Genomic DNA, 19,496 nt, shown 5'->3' with positions numbered 1-19,496 from the left:
CGCGGGGAGGAAACAATTTACTCTCAAATTGTCACTGCCTCACTCAGACGCACAGCGGCCGCCTCCCCGCCATATCTGTATGTTTATCTCTTAATTGACCCTATCTGTGCTTATCTAATCTCTCCTTCCATCTTTCTGTCTCAAACTATCTCTCCATCTCTCTCTGCATCTCCCTCTATCTGGGCAGACACAGGGGCGTAATGGACAGGGGCCTCCACAGTAATTATTCAATCAGCCTCATAACCTTGTCGCAGGTTGGGGCGGCCCATTAATGCACTCACCCAAATGGACCCCGCCACTTTGACTGCTAATGCTCCGCCTTAGCTAGCAGCACAACAACAGGCTGAATGTCACAAGTGTCATCTAGGGAGAAACAATCAAGAGGACCGAGTCGACTTATTCCATCGCAGCACAGTGGGGGAAATATATGGAAAAGGAAAGTGTGACTTCTGAGAGCAGCGAGAATAAGAAAAAAAAAAAACCCTGTGCCCACAGCTGTGGAGATCAACTTGTATCAAGTGTGACCGCAGGTGTTCGCAATGTGTTGCTGCAGTGCTACATATTCATAAGTGTGTGTGTATGTGTGTGCATCTGTGTGTGTGTGAATGTGTGTGTGTTTGAGACCCCGACCCTACAGAGCACTGCTCTCTTGGCACCGTCTCAACAGCAACAGAGAGGAGGGCATTGCGGCGAACGTTCACAGCCGCTGTTTGCTGTGCGCTTCTCCCTGGCTGCTCGCTTGGCTCCTGCTCTGTTTATTTTCAGCAGGGACGTTTAATTAGGGCCTCCAGCTGTCAGGGGTTCGTTAGCGTGCCCCTCCTCTCCCCTAGTTGCCCCTCCCCATAGGGAGTCAGGGGCATCAGGCAAATGAACACATTTAAGTCAAACAGCACGCCGACAGACAATAGCTCCACTGCCATGCCACTGGCTCCCCTAGGTAGAGACATGGTTGTTTTATGCCTCATCTCCCCAACCCCTGGGGCCCAATACAGAGCCTGGCCAAGACTGTGAATGTGCAAGCAGAGGAGCTCTCATAGCCCACTAGAGACCACATGCACACGGCAATCATGCAAAGGTGAAGAGCAGGACCAAGCCCTTGCGATGTACAGTTTGCGACAAAAAGAAGAACGGTGGCAGTTTGGAGGAATTTTGACTCATTTTGAAGTATTGCAAGTCACCAAGACGCTGATTATGAGCAATATGTTCATATGTTTTTACTTTCACTCAATACACTGAAAAAATACAGAGGGAAAGCAGATTTTCTCTCTTTTTTAGGACATTTTCCACCATGCGCATTCTGATTGCAGGCCAGCTGTAAGGGCTACCACTATTTACTATCAACATAACATCTCTGGAGCCTGTGTCTCCTAATTTACAACATTTTAGATAATTTCCCTCACTCTTTTAGACACATTTCTCGAATCAAACTGCAACAATCACACTTGTAGGACTCCATGCAATTTGCAAGTGACAGAAATCTGTGACACTGCTGCCATTTGCAATGCGCCATAAACTAAAGATCGCATGTCATTTTTGTGAAATAGGACCTTGGTTCAGGGGTCCAGGACCTTTGTTTCATATAATTCCACCTCTCCACCTCCTCATTTTTGTGCCCACTTTTGAGTAAAGGCCAAGTAAAGGCATGCCTCCCAAATATACTAAAAAATGTTTAGCATTTTAGTCCTTTCAGTATTTACAGAAATAAAATTTTACTAATAACACTTTTAAGGCAGCTCCGCTCTCTTTGTCCGGCACCCAGTCTTCTTCAATTATCCCAAGCCAAAGGTAAAAGTGAACCGCACATACAACGGCAATGTAAGATATTCCTGTGAATAATATTTTATCAAACCGAGAACGTTCAATATCATGGAAAATGTAGAAAACATGGTTTGAAATAACATGAACAGAATATTTGATGTAGCTAGTTTTCTATCTCGCCTTTCATGTTGTTGAGTGGTTGTAAATGAGTGTCTGGTGCGTCCGGGGAGATGAAGTTTGGTATTCTGGTTGGAGGGCTGAAAACTACTTATCATGCATTACGGCCCTGGTTGGACCTCAGGATTTGGAAGTCAAAAGACTTTTTAATGTACAATTTTTCAGCCGCTGATCAATCGACAGCTGCTGGACATGAAGATCTCTCTGCCCGCTCTCTCGCACGGCATTCCATATTCCATCTCGCTCGGCATTCTGATCGAAGCTCCGGCTGCGATTGACCTTGACGACTCTGGATCATTCCCAACTCAAGGTTCTCTTCAACTCTCAAGGGCCTTGGCGTCCGCCGCCACCCCCCACACCCCCCTTCGCCTCTCCCATCATCCTCACCCCTTCTATCCCCTCTCCTCTAACCCCCTCTTTGCTCCTCCCTGGCCCTTGCCTGGGTCATTAATTATCTAATGGAATCAATACGGCGTTAGATTGGACCAGTGTGACCCCGCCCGCCCCCAGGTATCTCTGCGGTGATGAGGAGGAAGAGGAGGTGTTCGGGGGAAAGGGTGTAAAGGAATGATGATAACAGCCTGTGTGTGTGGAGCAGCGCTATACAGTCACAGCGTGGACCGTCCCTAAACCAAAAGAATACAGAATAAAGAGATCAGCGATAAATAAATGATTAGAGGGAGAGGGGGGTGGATGGAGAGCACATGGGGGATGGAGGGAGCATAAGTAGAGGCGGAGAGGGAGGCAAATCAGACAGTATGAGCGAAAGAGGGAGGGAAATGATGGACGGATGAAGACATAGATGAAAAAAAGGAGAAAGAGATTTGCTAATGTTCACCCTTGGTAATCAATATCTTTCTCCTCCTCCTCTTTTATTACAGGGGGCTTTGGTGTGTACGCTTTGATGTCCACTCCTCACGGGCGTGGAGCTACATCGAATCCAATCCCTGCCTGTCATAATTACTGTCTACCTTGGCCTAAGCATATACAAAAGAAATGCTCCACTGCACCTGCACTGTATTAAATATGAAGCACACAGAATCCCTCATATTTACGGTTCTGTAAAGACTGTTCTGCAGAGATTTTTCTCAGATAAACTCGATGTCATTCCTCACTCTCTAATTAAAGTAATGAAAAAGACTTAAGCTCCACAAGTATAATAACTTGAGGAAAGCTGCAGACTTCGTCCCATAAGCTGACGCTTTGAGCAAAAAACTACCTTCTGTAGAGCATAAAAGACAAACAGGGTAACATCGTATTTACTGCCTCTGAAGCAAGGCAAGTATGTTCGTTTACAACACTAAGATATTCACTTTTAAATCCATTAGCCCTCTATTTGAAGTAATATGTTACATTCTAGGGTGAGTTTTTCTTATTAGCGAAGGGAGACTGTGCATGAAAGAGATAAAATCTCAACATTATGAAGAGATAAACGCTTAAATAGTTCTCCAGTGCAACTGAAAAAAATCTAAGTTAGCAATAAAAAGAAAATGTTCATTCCATCATGAAGTTAACCATCCTTAACCTTTATGATATCTACGCTTGAAAGAGAAAACCCTGAGCGCAGGTTTAAATAATAACTGCAGTCTATTCTGGGGTTAAACGCCCCAACCTTAATGCAAGGGGAGGCTTGAGGTGAAAAGTGGGACTTACAGAAAAGTCAATAATAAAAGCCTCTTATTCTGAGGTGAAAAGAGCGCCAATGTGCTCACACGTGTGGAAAATAACTTTCACATGTAGTGCCTCCCAAATTCTGTAAAAGTGAATAGTGAACAAACAGTAAAAGGTAAAAAAGAAGGCAGAAACTTCTCTCTCTCACTGTGGAAGAGTCAGCCAAGTGGATGCAGCTCTCTATACGGACGAAGATGGTAAATCCACTCCCGCAGGCAGAGACCACATCAGCACTGACCTCCAAATAACCACAGGCCAAAGAACAGCACACAGGGTCACTCATTCTCTCCAACACACACACGCCAAAGTGTGTACTCCAAACCGGGACTTGAAAGCACACTCTCATTCTGCACACCAGGCATAGACGAGTCCACATGCTAATACAGACACATCAATTAGCATGGTGCAAATGTCAGAGTTCAGAGCAGTGTCAAACTCTTGATAAGAGTTGCAGAAGTTGTGTAGGTGTCTTGCAGCACACTTGGGGAAACCAGGATACCCACTGGTCTGTATTCCCACACAGTGCTCGGAGCTTTTGTTTGAATAGTTCCAGATGTAATTGTTAATTTATGTAACTTCTACTTTATGTTGTGGCATAAATTAGAGAACAAGGAAAAAGATGAAAAGACATGAAAGAGCGACTTGCGAGGGAGATTTGCAGACTGCACCTGATCTGATGTTTAGAGGGAGAGCGGCTGCTAGAGCGGATGCCTATACATTGTGTGCATATCGCTAAGTAACTGCATGTGTGTGTGTGTGTGTGTGTGTGTGTGTGTGAGCGTGTGTGTGTGTGTGTGTGTGTGTGTGTGTGCAAAGGCCGGTGGATCCCTTCAGGCTGGTGTGTGAATGACAGCGAGGGTTATGTAAGGAGCCACAGCGGGGCCGGAGTGGACAGTCCGACCGGAGATCAGGTCAGCAGAGTGTGACACTAAACACATCTCTCTGACACTGCGCTGACACCCTCTGTCACAGACCCACACACTGTCTGTCAACGCCGCTCACGCACACAAACACACACGCACACACACGCACACACGGCCAGAGCGGGGAGTGTGTGAGCGGCTGCCAGTCAATACGCCACACACTGACCACCTTGGCGTGCGTGTAAGAGAGCAACAGAGAGAGACAAAAATATCAAGAGAGGAATAGAAAGAGGAAAGGGAGGGAGAGGTGAGGCGTCTGTCTACCTGCGAACTTGTCAGGGAGTCACAAAAAAAGTGACTGTCTGCTTCTGAATACCATCCGAGATAAATTCATAACTTACAGACCTGCCGTGGCCCTGCGGACATTTCGATTTTATCTGCTCATGTGGTCATTATTTATGCAAACCAGCATCACCAGAAGCACACATGGGCAGAAAATGCCGCCCAAACCACCTTTCTTTACATTTTTCCTGCTTTATTCTGTCTGCTCTCTGCAAACAGCTCTCTTTGTTGTGAGTTTTTTCACTTTCACAAAGTAATCCAAGTCAGGGTCTGTCACACAGTTGCCTGTTGGCATGAACCACGGCCCCTTAAATCCAAAAAGCCACCGAAGAAAATCTGCGTCTGGGTCTAATAAAAAAGGCCTAGAGGTGGGTCACGACCAAAGCAACATGCACATGCGAGAAGTGAAGCGGATGGAGGGGCTTAGTGGATCAGTGGGTATAAACTGTACCACTCTCATGCAATGGCTCCATCTGACCCTGTTTCATACCAGCGTCCTCACCAAATCTTCACTGAAGAAATGTCGACAGTCAGCTGGAAACACTCGCTACATTCAATTTTAAAAAGTGGAGAAGAGATAAAAATATTGCTCTGCCGGCTGCAACTTGCTAAAAACTGCCAGATTACATGTGAGTGTGGACGGTAACTCTTTTTCACTACTCGCAACATTTTGACACCTCATCCTGGCACCTCAAAGAGTGATTCTGTGCCGAAGGTTGTTATTTGGTTGGAATTTATCTGCAGCACCTGCAATCTCAGCAGGTGCGGGTAAAAATGATGCTGTTGGAGGTGCACGAAACAGAGCGCAGTTTATAGCAAACACACAGCAAATTCTGATTCCGGAGTGATGCTCCAAAGAGACTCGATGAAATAAACATTCTAGACAAATATCTACATATGGACATACGCAGATGCACAAACAGAATCTTGCAGGAAAGCATCCAAAATACACTTTTACACCTTCCCATCTATACTCAAATGTGTTTTTTTTTTTCTGTGCAAAACCTGTTCCCCTATTCTGATAGTCTGACTTGTACTTCAAGGGACAAGCCTCCAAACGTAATAGCAGGAAAATTATGGGGGAAAAAAAAACAGAAAAAATCTGAAATCACTGTGTGATGGTTTAATGTTGTTATTTACTTTACAGCAGCGGCGAACACTGTGCGTTTGTCACAGTCATTCTGCCAATTTGGACCACCTGCTGCAAACACCCTGAAGGCAGTGAATGTTACCAAGCCAGTAAACTGTGACCAATTCTGCCTCTGCAGGTGGAGACGGGCACGCAGCCGCTCACTCTCTGCCTCTATATCTCCAACAGCACACATACTCGCACACATATGGACACAAAATCCATCAGAAAGAGGTGCACTCAATGCAGAACATAAACACACATAATTATTCAGCTTATCTGAAAAGCAAAGATTGGTGTATTTGCAGGGGAAAACGCTTGCAATGAACTGATGAAATGCACAAAGAACTTTGTGTAAAAGCGATAACGGTGCCTTCGAGGCAGAGCAAACATTTAGTGTAATTATCTGATTAAATGAGTTGTTTATAATAAATTATAGATCTACATTTTTATGCAAAAACATGCACATTTACCAATATGTGCATTTTCTCTAATCAAATGTATGTCCAAACATGCCTAAAAGCAGTAATTATTTTTGACTTAAATTCAGCTGTTAATGTGCTAATTTAGTGAAATAAATTAGTACATTTAGTGTAACATTTCTGTCCTAAATGAGACATAGCAAAAAGTTCTCACTGTCACTTACAAGCTCTTTTTTATTTAAAGGGAAAAAAAAGTAGTTTAGGAGTAGATTTAACCAAACACAATAAGAAGGCAATCTAACAACAGAGCGACAGATTAAAATCCTTTCATTCTAACATGACAGCAAAAAATCTAATAAAAAGGATGCAACTTTACAAGTGTGAGTCCATCGTGAGCGTGTGTGAGAGAGTGCGAGCCATGCATCATGTGTGTTTTAAGTTGTTAGATTCAATATCTACTCACCTGACGGGCATTTCCAGCGCTCAGTCTGCTGCTGTTGATCTGATCCACTTTGTCTCTCTTCTTCTTCTTCCTCCTCCTCTTTGGTGCCCCTGCTCTGCCCTGGCAGTGCCCCCCAGCACCACCACTACTACCACCACCAACACCACACCTCCTCCTACTCCTCCTCCAGCAGCAGCAGCAGCAGCAGCAGCAGCAGCAGCACCTCGAGCTTAAACACAGCAAACAAACACTGTGAGCCAAAGGGGGCTGGGACAGGGGCAGCGTCAATCCCCCTTCACTTTCACAAAAGCCGTGGCTGCGCAGCCGGACACATCACCGTGGACTCCCGTTGCATGAGTGTGAGTGTGTGTGAGTGTGTGTGTTGGTGAAAGAGAGGGAGAGTGTGTGTTTGTGTGTGTGTGTGTGTGTGTGTGGATGGAGCTGGTGTAGCTCTCCTTGGCTCTCAGACTCACTTCACTAACACTCTGCTCCGCTGCTTCTTGGAGATGGACTCGGATTAGGACACAGCCAGTGTGAGAATCTCTTTCTCTCTTCCCTCTCTCTCCAGCCGGCATGCTCCCTCCTCCCACCCTTCCTCTCCTCTCTCCCGCTCACTCATTCACTCTCCTCGCTGAGCTTCTTTCTTTTCATTTCCTCTTGGGAAAGCCGTGCACACCAGTTGTCTCTTCAGCTGCTCCCTTTCTCTCTCTCTCTCTCTCCCTCTCAGTCACTAGTAAATATAAAAGGCATGCTTGTACAGCCCCTCGCCTCAGTCTCTCTCCGGCTCTCCCTCCCTAACTCGCTGTGTCTCATGCTTTCGTTTACCCCCACCTCCATGTGCCCCCCTCCTCCTCTTCCACTTTCTTTCTCACTGTCAAAGCTGCCTTTCAAATGCTGATTAGCAGCCCGAGTAAAAGAGAGAGAGAGAGAGACACAGGGAAGGAGAGGGAGAGAGGGAGAGAGGAATGACTGAAACAAGTGGGAGATTCCATCACATCCAAACATATTGTAAACTGTGACTCCTGTCCTGTACAAACACACACTTGTTTTTGTCACTTAGGAGGACACTGCGTCAGCTTATATTCATTCCTGGACACTTATTCTAATCTAAAGGGACAAATTTAACTCCCAGATTGTAACGTTTTTATTGTGGGTAACCAACAAGTGTACAGAAATAAATGGAAGAAGCAAACATTTGTCACTGTTTTCCAACATTTTCTGATCTGAAGCTCCACGAGGAAGTCTTATATTGCCTCCAAAACTGTTTAAAGTAATGTGGCTGTTCTTTTGTTTTGTTCTTTGGTTTGATTTATGACTCCATAAAAACATGGACATCTTACGGCTCAGATTCTAATCAATCAGCGCTGCCACCGATCTGACAATATCAGTGTTAAGATAACAGCTACTTGGTTAAAAGTTGACTTTTAGTGGGGACTCCTCACCCAGCCAGCTATTCTCTTAGTAACATTATGCTACTTATGCCTTTTCAGAGATAAATTGCACAACTCTCACAACCACAGAAGGTCCGTTTGATGTAATTATTAACGTAGCTTAATAAAGGCATTTTACTATAACAAACTACAAGAGATTTTTAAATATGGAAAATCTTTCTGGAGAGGTAAAGTAAAAGTTAATTTACCATTTAACAGTATTTTATAATATATACTCATTAAAATCAGTAACAAATGAAGAGAAAAACATTGATTTTCTCATTAGAATGCAATGTTCTGCTGAGAAATCTTGACAGTCACGCTGACCCCTAAACCTTATTCCACACCAAGCAGTAGCAGCCTCACCCAACAGGACAATGCACCCTGCCACGCAGCAAAAATGTCTCAGATCCGGCTTGAGGAACACGACCAAAAGCCCAAGGCACTGACCTGACCTCCAAACTCAGATCCCTGTCCGATCGAGAATCCACAAGATGCTGTTGGGAATATTTAATCACATTTAATCAACAATTAATGGCATTTAACCATAACTCATATGATCAACATTTAACCACATTTAACCACAACTTGTTTTATCATATAATCAATTTTATATTAGTGTGCTATTGCAACTGCAATTTATGTTAACCATGCAGTCAAGTATATTACTAGTGTGCTCATAATGTGTTATCTAAGCACTGACATCTGTGTACTCTGACCCTAAACTGAGAGGCCAGTTTAAGGGAAATGCATTCAACGCCTACTCAGGTATCAGACGTTTTAAGGGAAATGTACCCCATGCTTGCTGTCTGATATCGAAGATGAGAATAGATACGTGAAACTGCAACAACGGCCCCATTTCATGAAAGTGGGGAGTCACAGCATTTCAGAGAAAATATGACAAAGTGCACTTCCAGGCAGTCAAGTACGCATGAGGCAAAAACAAAAACAAAAACAATCACTTAATAGTACCAAATTGTGAAATATCTTAGAAAAGGAAGCCAAAGAACATTGAAACTAAAATATTAAAGGAAAGATAAAGATTAACTTAAACAAAACCAATTTGAACAATATTCTAAACAACAGTTAAAGATAAAACAATGAGAATCCTATATATTAATAGTGAAGATAAACTAAATTAATTTGCCTTATAGCAGTGGTTGAATAACTGAATAATTTATATTTAATCATCTTAAATATAAATTGGACAAACTGAATGATAAAATCTTAAAGTTTAGGTGGACAGTTAGATATAGAGAGCCCCTGTACAGAAGCAGGAAGCCACACCTAAGTTACTTCTGTATCTTAAAACTGACATACACAACACATACAAGTACTCGATTACAGGATGAAGACGACTCGGATTGGACGAAGACTGAAGATAAAGGAGGAAGGTTCAAGTCTACACCACGGACCTTCCCAACTATAGACCAATCAGATAGAAGCACATTTCCATATAAAAACCTTAAGTTAGGCATCTTCTCTTGTGAACTTGGCTGCAGCAACTCTCTGCAGATTAGCTATTAGAGAACTGTGGTTTTCTGGAGCAAGCGAGAATCTGTATGCATACGTTCTGATCATCCAATGCTTACTAAATATTCTTAAAGAGTATTTTTGTTTTGAGTCTTCATTGCTTCAGATTCCTCAATAGCAAACAACGAACGAGCACGACAATGCACCAGAACAAATCCGATCCACGGAGGCCCATCCTGCAATCCTGAAAACCCAAAGGATGCACGGGAAACATCCCAGTGCCAGACCTCTGTTTGGTAGCTACACAACCTCAGGCAGGTGGTTTTAATATTGTGGCTGATCTGTGTTTTTATTCTGTATGTCTAAAAATCTTCCCATATAAACTAACGAGTAGTTCTGTCCAATGACTGTGGTTATTGTCAAAATTGTTAAATATTTCCCTTTAAAATGTAATGAAGTTTAAGTGTAAAGTGGCACCTATTGAAAGAACAGCACCTTTGTCTGCTGCTTCTCAGTATTTTTGGACCTTCTGGATCTCAAACCAGTTCGTTTTTCAGCAACCAGATGACTATTTAAGAACCCCAAATCGTTTAATAAAGATACTGTCAAACACTTTTATCACATCTACACGGAACTGCCTGTTGCTAACACATCTGACACATTTAGTGGCCTACACGAGCCACCGGCATTATTAAGCGCGACTGGTCTTCTTTAATCACACAAGACGAAACTTTGGATAAAATTTGGGGGTAAACGTTTGACAGTGAGAGGGTTTAGTCTCACGCTCCCTTTAATAGAGAATAAGTAATAGAAGTAGGAGGCCGGTATTAACAGCCTACAGCATATTTATAGTTGGTTCTGTTGATAAAAATTGAATTCTTCAGGAGGACGTCTCCACACTGATATATAAAGAGCCACAGAAAGGAAATACCCCAATAAAGTACAAGCAGCATCAAAATCGAGGACAGTACTTGAGTAATTGAACTTCGTTACTATCCGCTGCCGACTGTATCTGTAGTCTGCAGACACACGACCGCATACACATGGATAAAAACACGTTCGATCAAAGATGCACACACACATGCGAGCGTATACGTGAACAAATAATCACACTCAGAGACTCACTCAAGTACTCTCTCTCCCACCAATCTCCCTCCCTGCCCTCCTCCCCCTCTCCTCTATTCGTTCCCCTTGCCCTCAAACACTACTCAGAATATTGATACATCACCCCCTCCTCCTTTTCCCTCTCTCTCCCTCTCTCTCTCTCCCTCCATCACTCACTTTCTCTACTGAATACTGATAGGCTGTCTACTCCGTGGTCTGAGTTTCAAATCTCTCCCTCCCTCTCGCTCCCTCTGTCGCTGCACCCGCCACAAAAAAACAGCAACATAAAGGAGGAAATAGCAGAAGTTAATGCACTGAGGTAGACATAAATTCACTTAAGTACCATTTCAGATTATGTCAAGCTAAAAATGGGCTTAGCATTGTGGAAAGGAGGGAAGAGGGGGAGTAGGAGGGAGGAAAAGTGCCGCTTTGGTTGGCTTGCCTTGCCAGCGGAAACTGGCCCGGGCGGCTCGCAGCACTGTAGTGAACCGGCGGCCGGCAACAAAAGGGAAAGAGACGTGTGAAAAGTTCAGGCAAATGAAGACGCATTCAGTGCTTTTTTTTTTTTTGGTGCGACTCCCACCCTCCCGCCTCATTGTTGCACATGTCGACGAGGGGGAGAAGAAGGGAGTGAATGAGGTCGTCAAAGAGCCCCCTCTGCTTCACCACTCTCCAAACAGCTGAGAGCAGGAGAGAGTAAAAAATAAGAGAAACAACACGGACTAAAAATTTCCTCCTTTTTCCCCCCACGGATGGGAAGGTGGCAGGGCCTTTCAGGGTATTTGTGTATTTAAGTATGTGTAAGTGTGTGTCTGTGCGGTGGAGAGAGACTTTGTGTGTGCGTAGTCTCTTTGGAGGAGGCTTTCTGTCTGCATTAGAAGTGCAGCGCGTCTGAGACACTGGGAGAGGGAGTGTGTGATTTTGTCCTCCAAGTCTTCCCCAGGCGTCCTTGAAGGAGACTTGCGGGGAATATCTGACTCTGTGTACGTGTGTGTGTGTGTGTGTGTGTGTGTGTGTGACATTGTGTGTTTGAGTCCTCACAGGCTGAGTTTAGCACCCGAGGCTTCTGCCTGGCAGAGCAGAATTTACAGGTGTTCCCTTCACAAATCAGGGTGCTCCTGGAAGTAACACAAAGCTGCAGCTGGAGACGTAACCCGGCCCGATGAATGAGAAACGCCATTAAATCAAGTGGCTAAGAATAAAAGTTAAAAAAATCCTGAGTCAGTGTGTTTCTCTGTGTGCGTCTGCATATGCATGTGGAATAGCCTGTGACAACTGTAGCAGTCAGTGAGACAGTCACACCCATGTCTGACCTTGTTTCTCCGCCTGTACGTCTACACGCTATCAGCTGTGGTCAGTTGGATGTAGTGACGGGAAACTGCCTTTTCTGGAAGGCAGTGGACACAAATATTAACACCTTCAAAGCAGCAAAAATACTTAGTAGCACATTCAGTTTCAAGTACAATCAAATTTAAATCATTAATATTAAAGCAAAAAGTTTTTTCTGGGACTCTTATTTCAAAAATTTTAATAAATAAGGCCCATTTTTAATATAATGACGGATCAAAGTGGACCTAATTCTCTGTAATGCACTACTGTGCAATTTAATCTAAAATAATAGTCGTATTCCATGACTTGACCAAATATTTTATATTGTCTCGTCCTACAAAGCAACTAGTAGCTAACTTTAGCTGTCAAAAAAGCTTAAAACAGTAGTAAAAGAAAACAAATATGGTCTAAATTGCAATTAAGTACACCTACTTACTAGAATTCCATACTTGAAATAGGCAAAGATTATTTTTTTCAAACACATAAGCATTAATGTTTATTCCGGCATTCTGACAAGAAAAATGAAACTTAAATACAAGATTTAGCTGTAAATTCCCAAAAAAGCAGTGTTTTTTTTACAACATTCAGGGACCATAGGTGACCACTATTTACTCAAACACACAAAAAAGAGAGAACTTATAGCTGCTATTTAAGCCGAGGTCATTGAACAATAGGGAGGAAAACGTGGCAGTTTCATGTTAAAGACTGATGAGATTTATAATGTGTCCTCTGACCCGACGCATCCTGCTTTCTGTTACCGTAGGAAGTAACACGGTGAAACTGGCAGAGTCTTTACAGCTAAAACACACTGCGTTTGTGCGGTGAATGAGAATGAAGTTGCTCCGCTGAAATACCTCCAAAAATAAACCACGCTTCATCAGACATATAAATATTGAAATTTGAATTTAACATACAGTATCTGAATGTACGGACCACACAATGGAAACTGCCAAGAAAATTTAACAGACACTTAACTTTCTTGGATAATAGTTGTCTTCTGTCTTTCCTCATCTTCCTCTAAACCTTGAATAATTACAGGTCAGTTTGTTCTTGATACTCAGCTTGTAACTGGAATAGTTTCACAGATTGACGCTTAAAGGGGTACTCCTCCAATTGAACACATTCGGACCAGTTTACTGGTATTTGTTGGACCAAAAAGACACCGTCAAGTTGCATTTTCTTCACCTTCCACCACAGCGGCTCACATTGGATGACAAGCATAAAAGGGTGTTTAAAGATAACTGCCACCGAGTAGATAATATTCCAAATCTTTCAGACAATAATTCTTTGAGGGCATGTGGCCATTAAGGAGCCATTTTGCCTTTTGTTGAGTATGCTCCTCCATATTTCATTGAGATGCATATCTGCCTCTCACACTGTCTGCCTGCTCTGCTATTCTCTATTCAACAGTGACCCATCGCTCCCTGCCATACAATCCTTCACCTTTCTGGGCTTAGAAGTAATTACCACTTTAATTTGCTGTCCGCTTTTGTGCATGCCTGAACGTATCTGTAACTGACTGGAGTGCTTGCTGTGTGTGTGTGTGTGTGTGTGTGTGTGTGTGTGTGTGTGTGTGTGTGTGTGTGTGTGTGTGTGTGTGTGTGTGTGTGTGTGTGTGTGTGTGCGTGCGTGCAGGTACATGTATGCACACAAGAGATAACAAAGTGCATGTATTCATATAATTGCGAGCAGAAGTGAAAGAACTGGTCAATAATTGATTAAATGAACTGACAACACTTGATCATTTCAGATTCTCAATTAATTGCTAATTTATAAGCCATAAATAAAAATACAGTCTTTGCACGTGAAATATGATGATTTGCTGCTTTGCTGAAAAATGTTTAGGACAGTTTATTTTGATATTTTAAACACTTTCTCAAGAAAGAAATGGACTTGATAGCCGATAATGAAAACAATCATCAATCAACCATGCTTGAGCATATAAAAATGTGTACACTAATGTTTGCATGTGTGTTTATGCTATATATAAATGCAACAAAGTGCAAATTTCACGTGTGTCTGTGTGTTTTTTGTTTAATATGTGAGTGTGTGTGTTTATGGTGAGCCTCCCATTGGCCCAATTACTCCAGAACCAAAACCCACAGCTTCCAATCTCTCCGCTAAAATCCCTCACCCCTCTCACCTCGCGGTCCCAGTGGTGGACCCTCCGAACACCCCAACCTTCCACCTCCCCCTCCCCTTCCGCCCCACCCCCCCCCCCCCCCCCCCCCCCCCCGAGCACAGCCAGATTGTCCATCACAATACCCCCGACCCCTCGCAGGACCTCCACCACCTCTGCTGCACCTCCTGCTCTCCCCCTCGTCTCCACGCATCCCACTCAATCATCACCGTCGCTTCCACTTTGTCTCTCTCTTCCGCCATCGTCTTGTCTTTCTCCTCCTTCATTTACCCCTTAAACTCCTCTCTTTTTTTGCCCCCCTACCCCTCCTCTACCTCCTACAGCTGCCCCCTCTTCGCTCCTCCTCCTCCTCCCCCCCGTTCTGCCCTCCCCAGTCCCAGGTGAGCTGACGACACAAGGAGAGCAGAAACACTCGGCGAATATTAATGGTTTGATCTGAATATTAATAAACCATGCATCTTAATGATCTACATAAAAAAAAACACACACACACACAAAAAAAACAAAGAGCCACAGTCAGGGCTATACTGCCAGGATGCACAAACACGTGCGCACACACACCGAGGCTTGTGCATACATGCGTGCACGCACCGAGCTGAACTATCTGTCCTGCTCTGTGTAGATTAGTTAAAACAGGGCCTTATCCTCCAACCTGCTGTTTAAATGCTGAGCGTCACGTTCAAGACAAATGTGTTGTCTTTTTTTCTCCCTTCAGTAAATGAAGACACCTCTTCTTTCCCACGTCCTTCTCCTCTATCTCCTCCTGTTGCTTTCTTCATTTTCTTTTTATCTCCTTCCACTCGTTTAGTTCAGGCAGCCCTCCCTCCCTCTACCTCTCACGGTTGCCCCATTTCACCCCTCCTCCCTTCCTCTTTACCCATCCCCTCCCCTCTTTTTTCCTTCCTCCCCCCACTCCCAACTATCTCACCCTCTCTCTCGCTCTATCACTTTCTCACTAGATTACCCCATCTCTCCCTCTCTCTCCCAGCCTCACCTACTCGATATTCCAGCCTTGTTCTCCTGCAGTCTCCAGCACAACTTTCTGACCCACTTCCTCTCTCCTCCCTGGCCTCCTGATCAAAGCCTGCAGGACGGCATCGCCTTGGGCAGAGGAGAGGGAGAGCGCGAGATGGGGGGATGAAGGGATCCGAGCTGGGAGAAGAGAGGAAGAGACAGATAGAGAAAGGATAGAGCGGCACGAGAGAGTGGGAACAGAGAGATCACAAGGACAGGAAGAGGAGCCAGGTGCCCTCTCAGCCCAAGGACAAAAGCTCTTCCTGGCTGATCACACACACACCCACACCCACACCCACACACACACACACACACACACACACACACACACACACACACACACACACACACACACACACACACACACACACACACACACACACACACGCACACACACACACACACATCGAGTCCTGTCAGCATCGTCATTTCTGGTCCTGTATGTTATGTGTGACGACAGCGCTGACATTAATGTGGTGTGATAAAAAATGTCTTTTTTTTTTGCTTTCTGCAGCTCGAATCCCCAAAACAAGTCAACTTTACAAGTGATGGCCATTAAAATTCAACAGGATGTTTAATAAATTACACTTTCAGATTACATGTTGTCCCATCGTGTTATTCTGTTTTGCATTCAGGCGCTGCACAGGTGAGAGCACTGACAATGTGTATCTGCATCTCAGCAGGTGTCAGTCAGGGCGCCTTCTTATTAAGCCATTTTTGTCTTATTTTCTCTGAAAAAAAGCAAAAAAAAACGGCAGTTTGTTTCGAGTGCGTCACATTTTACTTGATTGCGGTGCAGCAACCTGCGCCCTCCTTCTCCGTTGTTGTTTCATAACACACGCGGCTTGAAAATTATTAGAAAAATTAGGACTCAGGTATAGACTAGAAATTAGTTTGTCGGAATAGAGATATTTTTTCAGAGTGTACAGCCTCCTTCTCTGTGGAGTCGTTATAATTTTAAGAGCCTGGGTTCGGGATGTAAGCTCTGTCCATCCCAGCGGCCGTGTCGGTTGGGCAGTCGGGGCGGGCAGAAAGGATGGAGGAACACCAGCCCATTTGTACCCAGAGCGAGGTGGCGTGTACTTTAACATTCCCCGCGCATCCCGACAAAGAGCACTAATTATAAATAAATTAGGGACACGACACGGTGTGCCACAGGGGGACCAGCCAGAGCAGTCACAGAATAGAGAGACTGATAGAGAGAAGAGGGTGTGTAAAAGAAATAGAGAGAGCGAGAGGAGAAGACAGAGGAGAGCAGACAGGAGAGATTTGGCAATGACATAGAGGAGCAAGTAGGAGAAGAAAGTAGATAAGAAAATAGAGGAATGGAGCACGGGGAGGCCTGGGGATAGAGGCAGTGGAGGGGAGGTGGGGAGAATGTAAGCGAGCGGGTATACAAGGCCTGAATCCTCAAAATATAGCTTGAACATACATCTGTTGCCAAAAAAACTGACAAGATTCCCTCTAGATGACAGAGGCAGTGCAATATGTTTGAACAGAGATAGAAAATGGTGACAGGGAAATTAACAACCGAAATGAAACAGAAGGAGGCGGCGTGTTAAAAAAAATGAACCCGATACAAGATGAACTCAACAGGAGGCGGGTTTGAAGGGAGGAATGGAAAAAATTAATCTGCTCGGCATCAGTTAGGAATGGATTCCTGTTATTTTAGAAGTCAATAGTACAAATCTGATTAAATAAATACTACACAATAATCATAAGGTGGCAATATCTGGCGGAGTGTTCTAGTCAACACTCCCTACCTGCCACTCAAGCTTATCTGAGATGACTTGTCAACCAAGCAAGTGCATGTCAAGAGACTGCTGTGTGTGTGTGTGTGTGTGTGTGTGTGTGTGTGTGTGTGTGTGTGTGTGTGTGTGTGTGTGTGTGTGTGTGTGTAGAGAGAGAGAAGAGAGATCTGTTTCTGCCTCTTTGTGTCCATGTGCACACAGTTTTGTGTTTGCCAGCGCACTCAAGCCCGCCTCGGTGTCTGTTTGTTGTGCGGTGTGTGTTTAGCCGAAGCGTGCGCGGATGTTGTGCGCGCGGGGAGAGAACCTCGCCGCTATCTAAATGGATCACACTTCAGAGTGTGCCACCATTTCTCAGAAGCTGCCATCTCCATGTAGACAGACAGACAGACAGACAGACAGACAGACACACAGGCAGGCAGACAGACTGGGAGGATGTGTATGTGTGTGAGTGTGTTGGTGTTTGTGGGGGTGGAGGGAAGACGACACTAAACCGGCTTGCTCCACTCAAGGTTATGTCCTGCCTGAAGTTGAGGAGTGATGACTGTCACCGCAGCAGGAAAATGTGGGGGAGTTCAGGAGGAAAAATAACCGTCGTCTTTACTTGCGGGCATTTCTCTGTCTGAGATGATGTGAGCGTCTTAAGTGATGGAGGAACAACCTGCAAGGAGACATTTATTGTCCCCCGAACAACTGCTTTGTGTCTCTGGGTCGGGCCGAGGCCCAGAGCTGGAGGTCAGAGGTCAACCGACCGCGATGCAGACAGAGCGAGGTTAGACTGACTGACCCCCGATCGGCCCCTGACATGGCGACCCCCCACTGACGCTGCAGTAGCCATGGCTACTGAGCTGCAGACAAACATGATGTCAGCGTAGGACTTAGAGGTGGCGAGGAGCAAGAGAGAGGTCAAATAATAACTAATCTACCATTCTCCTCAACGCGCGGTCGCATCCACATACATAAACCGCCTCTTTCCGATGAGAACGTGCTCCCCGCGGTCCATTTGTGGAGCCAACATGTGATCTGCAAAGTGCAAATGGTATGAAAGAGTCGAGGTCTCCATTATCAAAGTCTATGCTTGTGTCTATAGTCTCTAAACTTTCTGCACAGAGGAGAGTTAAAGAAGAAGAAAGGTAAAGAAGGGCGGGAAGACAAGAGAGGAGCAGCTTGTTGCATTAGCATTCCACCAGCAGAGAGGCTGTCTGTTTGCCTCTGGCAGCAGCCGAGAGAGGGGGACACTCTCTGCATCCTCACACAGCTCGTCTATCTCTTCCTCTGTCACTGTCTATCTCTCCCTCTGTCTGTCTCTGCCTGTCTCTCTCTCCTTCGCTCTCCTGGAGTCTGTCTGTTACATTTCTCCCCCCACTCTGCCACTGCCTGTCACTGTTTTTCTCCACTCTGGACAATTTTCTCTGCAGTCTTCTCGTATCTCCCTATCACTCTATCTCACACTGTCATCTTCCTGTTGATCTTTCTCTCCACTAATTTATATTTTGTCCCCTTTTTCTTCACCTTTTCTCTTTTTATTGAGGACCTTGAGTGGCCCCAGCTTTTCCCTTGAAATTATGCGACTCACCACTGGAAAAGCCCGTCGGCTCGAGCCACGAGGGCCAGAAGTGAGTCATGAAGTCGCAAACTGTATCATGGTGTTGGCAGGTGTGCGTGTGTGTGTGTGTGTGCAGTTGAAAATTAGCGGGTTTTTGAAAGTAACATTGCAGATTTATCCATCAATTATGTATAAAACACTGATTCATATTCATGCATGCACAAACAAGCGTTTTATGGACAGTTTCTTTGCTGAATCAAACACAAACTCCTGTAACACAACTGCACTGTTTCACAATTCATCCTCTGATTATTCCATTAACATGTTTCATAGAATAATTGTCAGGGTTTATCTGAACTAGAAACCTAAATTAAATCCACGACAACGTCACCGAGTCACGGAAGTGTAAGTTCTGTCACACAGGTCAGCGTTGCAGTTAAGTGCAAAGGCAAACTCCCTCTTTGTTGCCATGGCGATCCTAATAAACCTTGGCTATTCCACGCATGCAGATACATAAAAAGCAATCCGCTAAATAGTATCATGTTCATTTTCAATTATTCATTGAATGTATTAAAGGTTGCAGTTTTGCATTAATTATTAAATGTCATTTCTGCTGTAAATGAATACAAGTAGGAAAATGGAGGAGCACAGCCAAACCAAAACATAAAATTCCATCTTGTCTCAGAAAGTACAATGGTGCGGACAAAAAAAAAAAAAAAAGATGTTCATTCACTACTTTTTCTTTAGAGGAAGATGACAGCAAGTGGACAAATGCACTCAATAAGTAATAAGTCAGTGATAACCTTGTTTAAGTTATGTGCTTTTAAATGAGGTTCTAGCGCTGACCTTCAGCTATTAGCTTTAAGGGTGTTGGAGGGTATTTATATTTGATGAACAACCTACAAATC

The 19,496-nt window shown here is 44.3% G+C and overlaps 1 protein-coding gene across 2 annotated transcripts in view; it reads right to left on the bottom strand.

The window, feature by feature from the left end:
* The window catches only part of npas1 (neuronal PAS domain protein 1), a 37,996-nt gene extending 30,464 nt beyond the window's left edge, over positions 1-7,532 (bottom strand). The window contains exons 1-2 of one of the 2 annotated variants that reach the window (XM_035955228.2): positions 7,278-7,532; positions 6,826-7,033 (exon numbers count right to left, since the gene is read on the bottom strand). The gene's annotated coding sequence lies outside the window, so the exon portion shown is untranslated. Of the gene's footprint in view, positions 1-6,825 lie in introns of both variants that reach the window. The other variant, XM_023285623.3, reaches the window with a different exon arrangement.
* Between the last annotated feature and the right edge of the window lie 11,964 nt (positions 7,533-19,496).

The sequence above is a fragment of the Amphiprion ocellaris genome, chromosome 7, assembly GCF_022539595.1.
Source record: "Amphiprion ocellaris isolate individual 3 ecotype Okinawa chromosome 7, ASM2253959v1, whole genome shotgun sequence".
Taxonomy (NCBI): Eukaryota; Metazoa; Chordata; class Actinopteri; family Pomacentridae; genus Amphiprion; species Amphiprion ocellaris.
The sequence above is the reverse complement of the archived record's forward strand: the minus strand, read 5'-3'. Positions and strand labels throughout refer to the sequence as shown.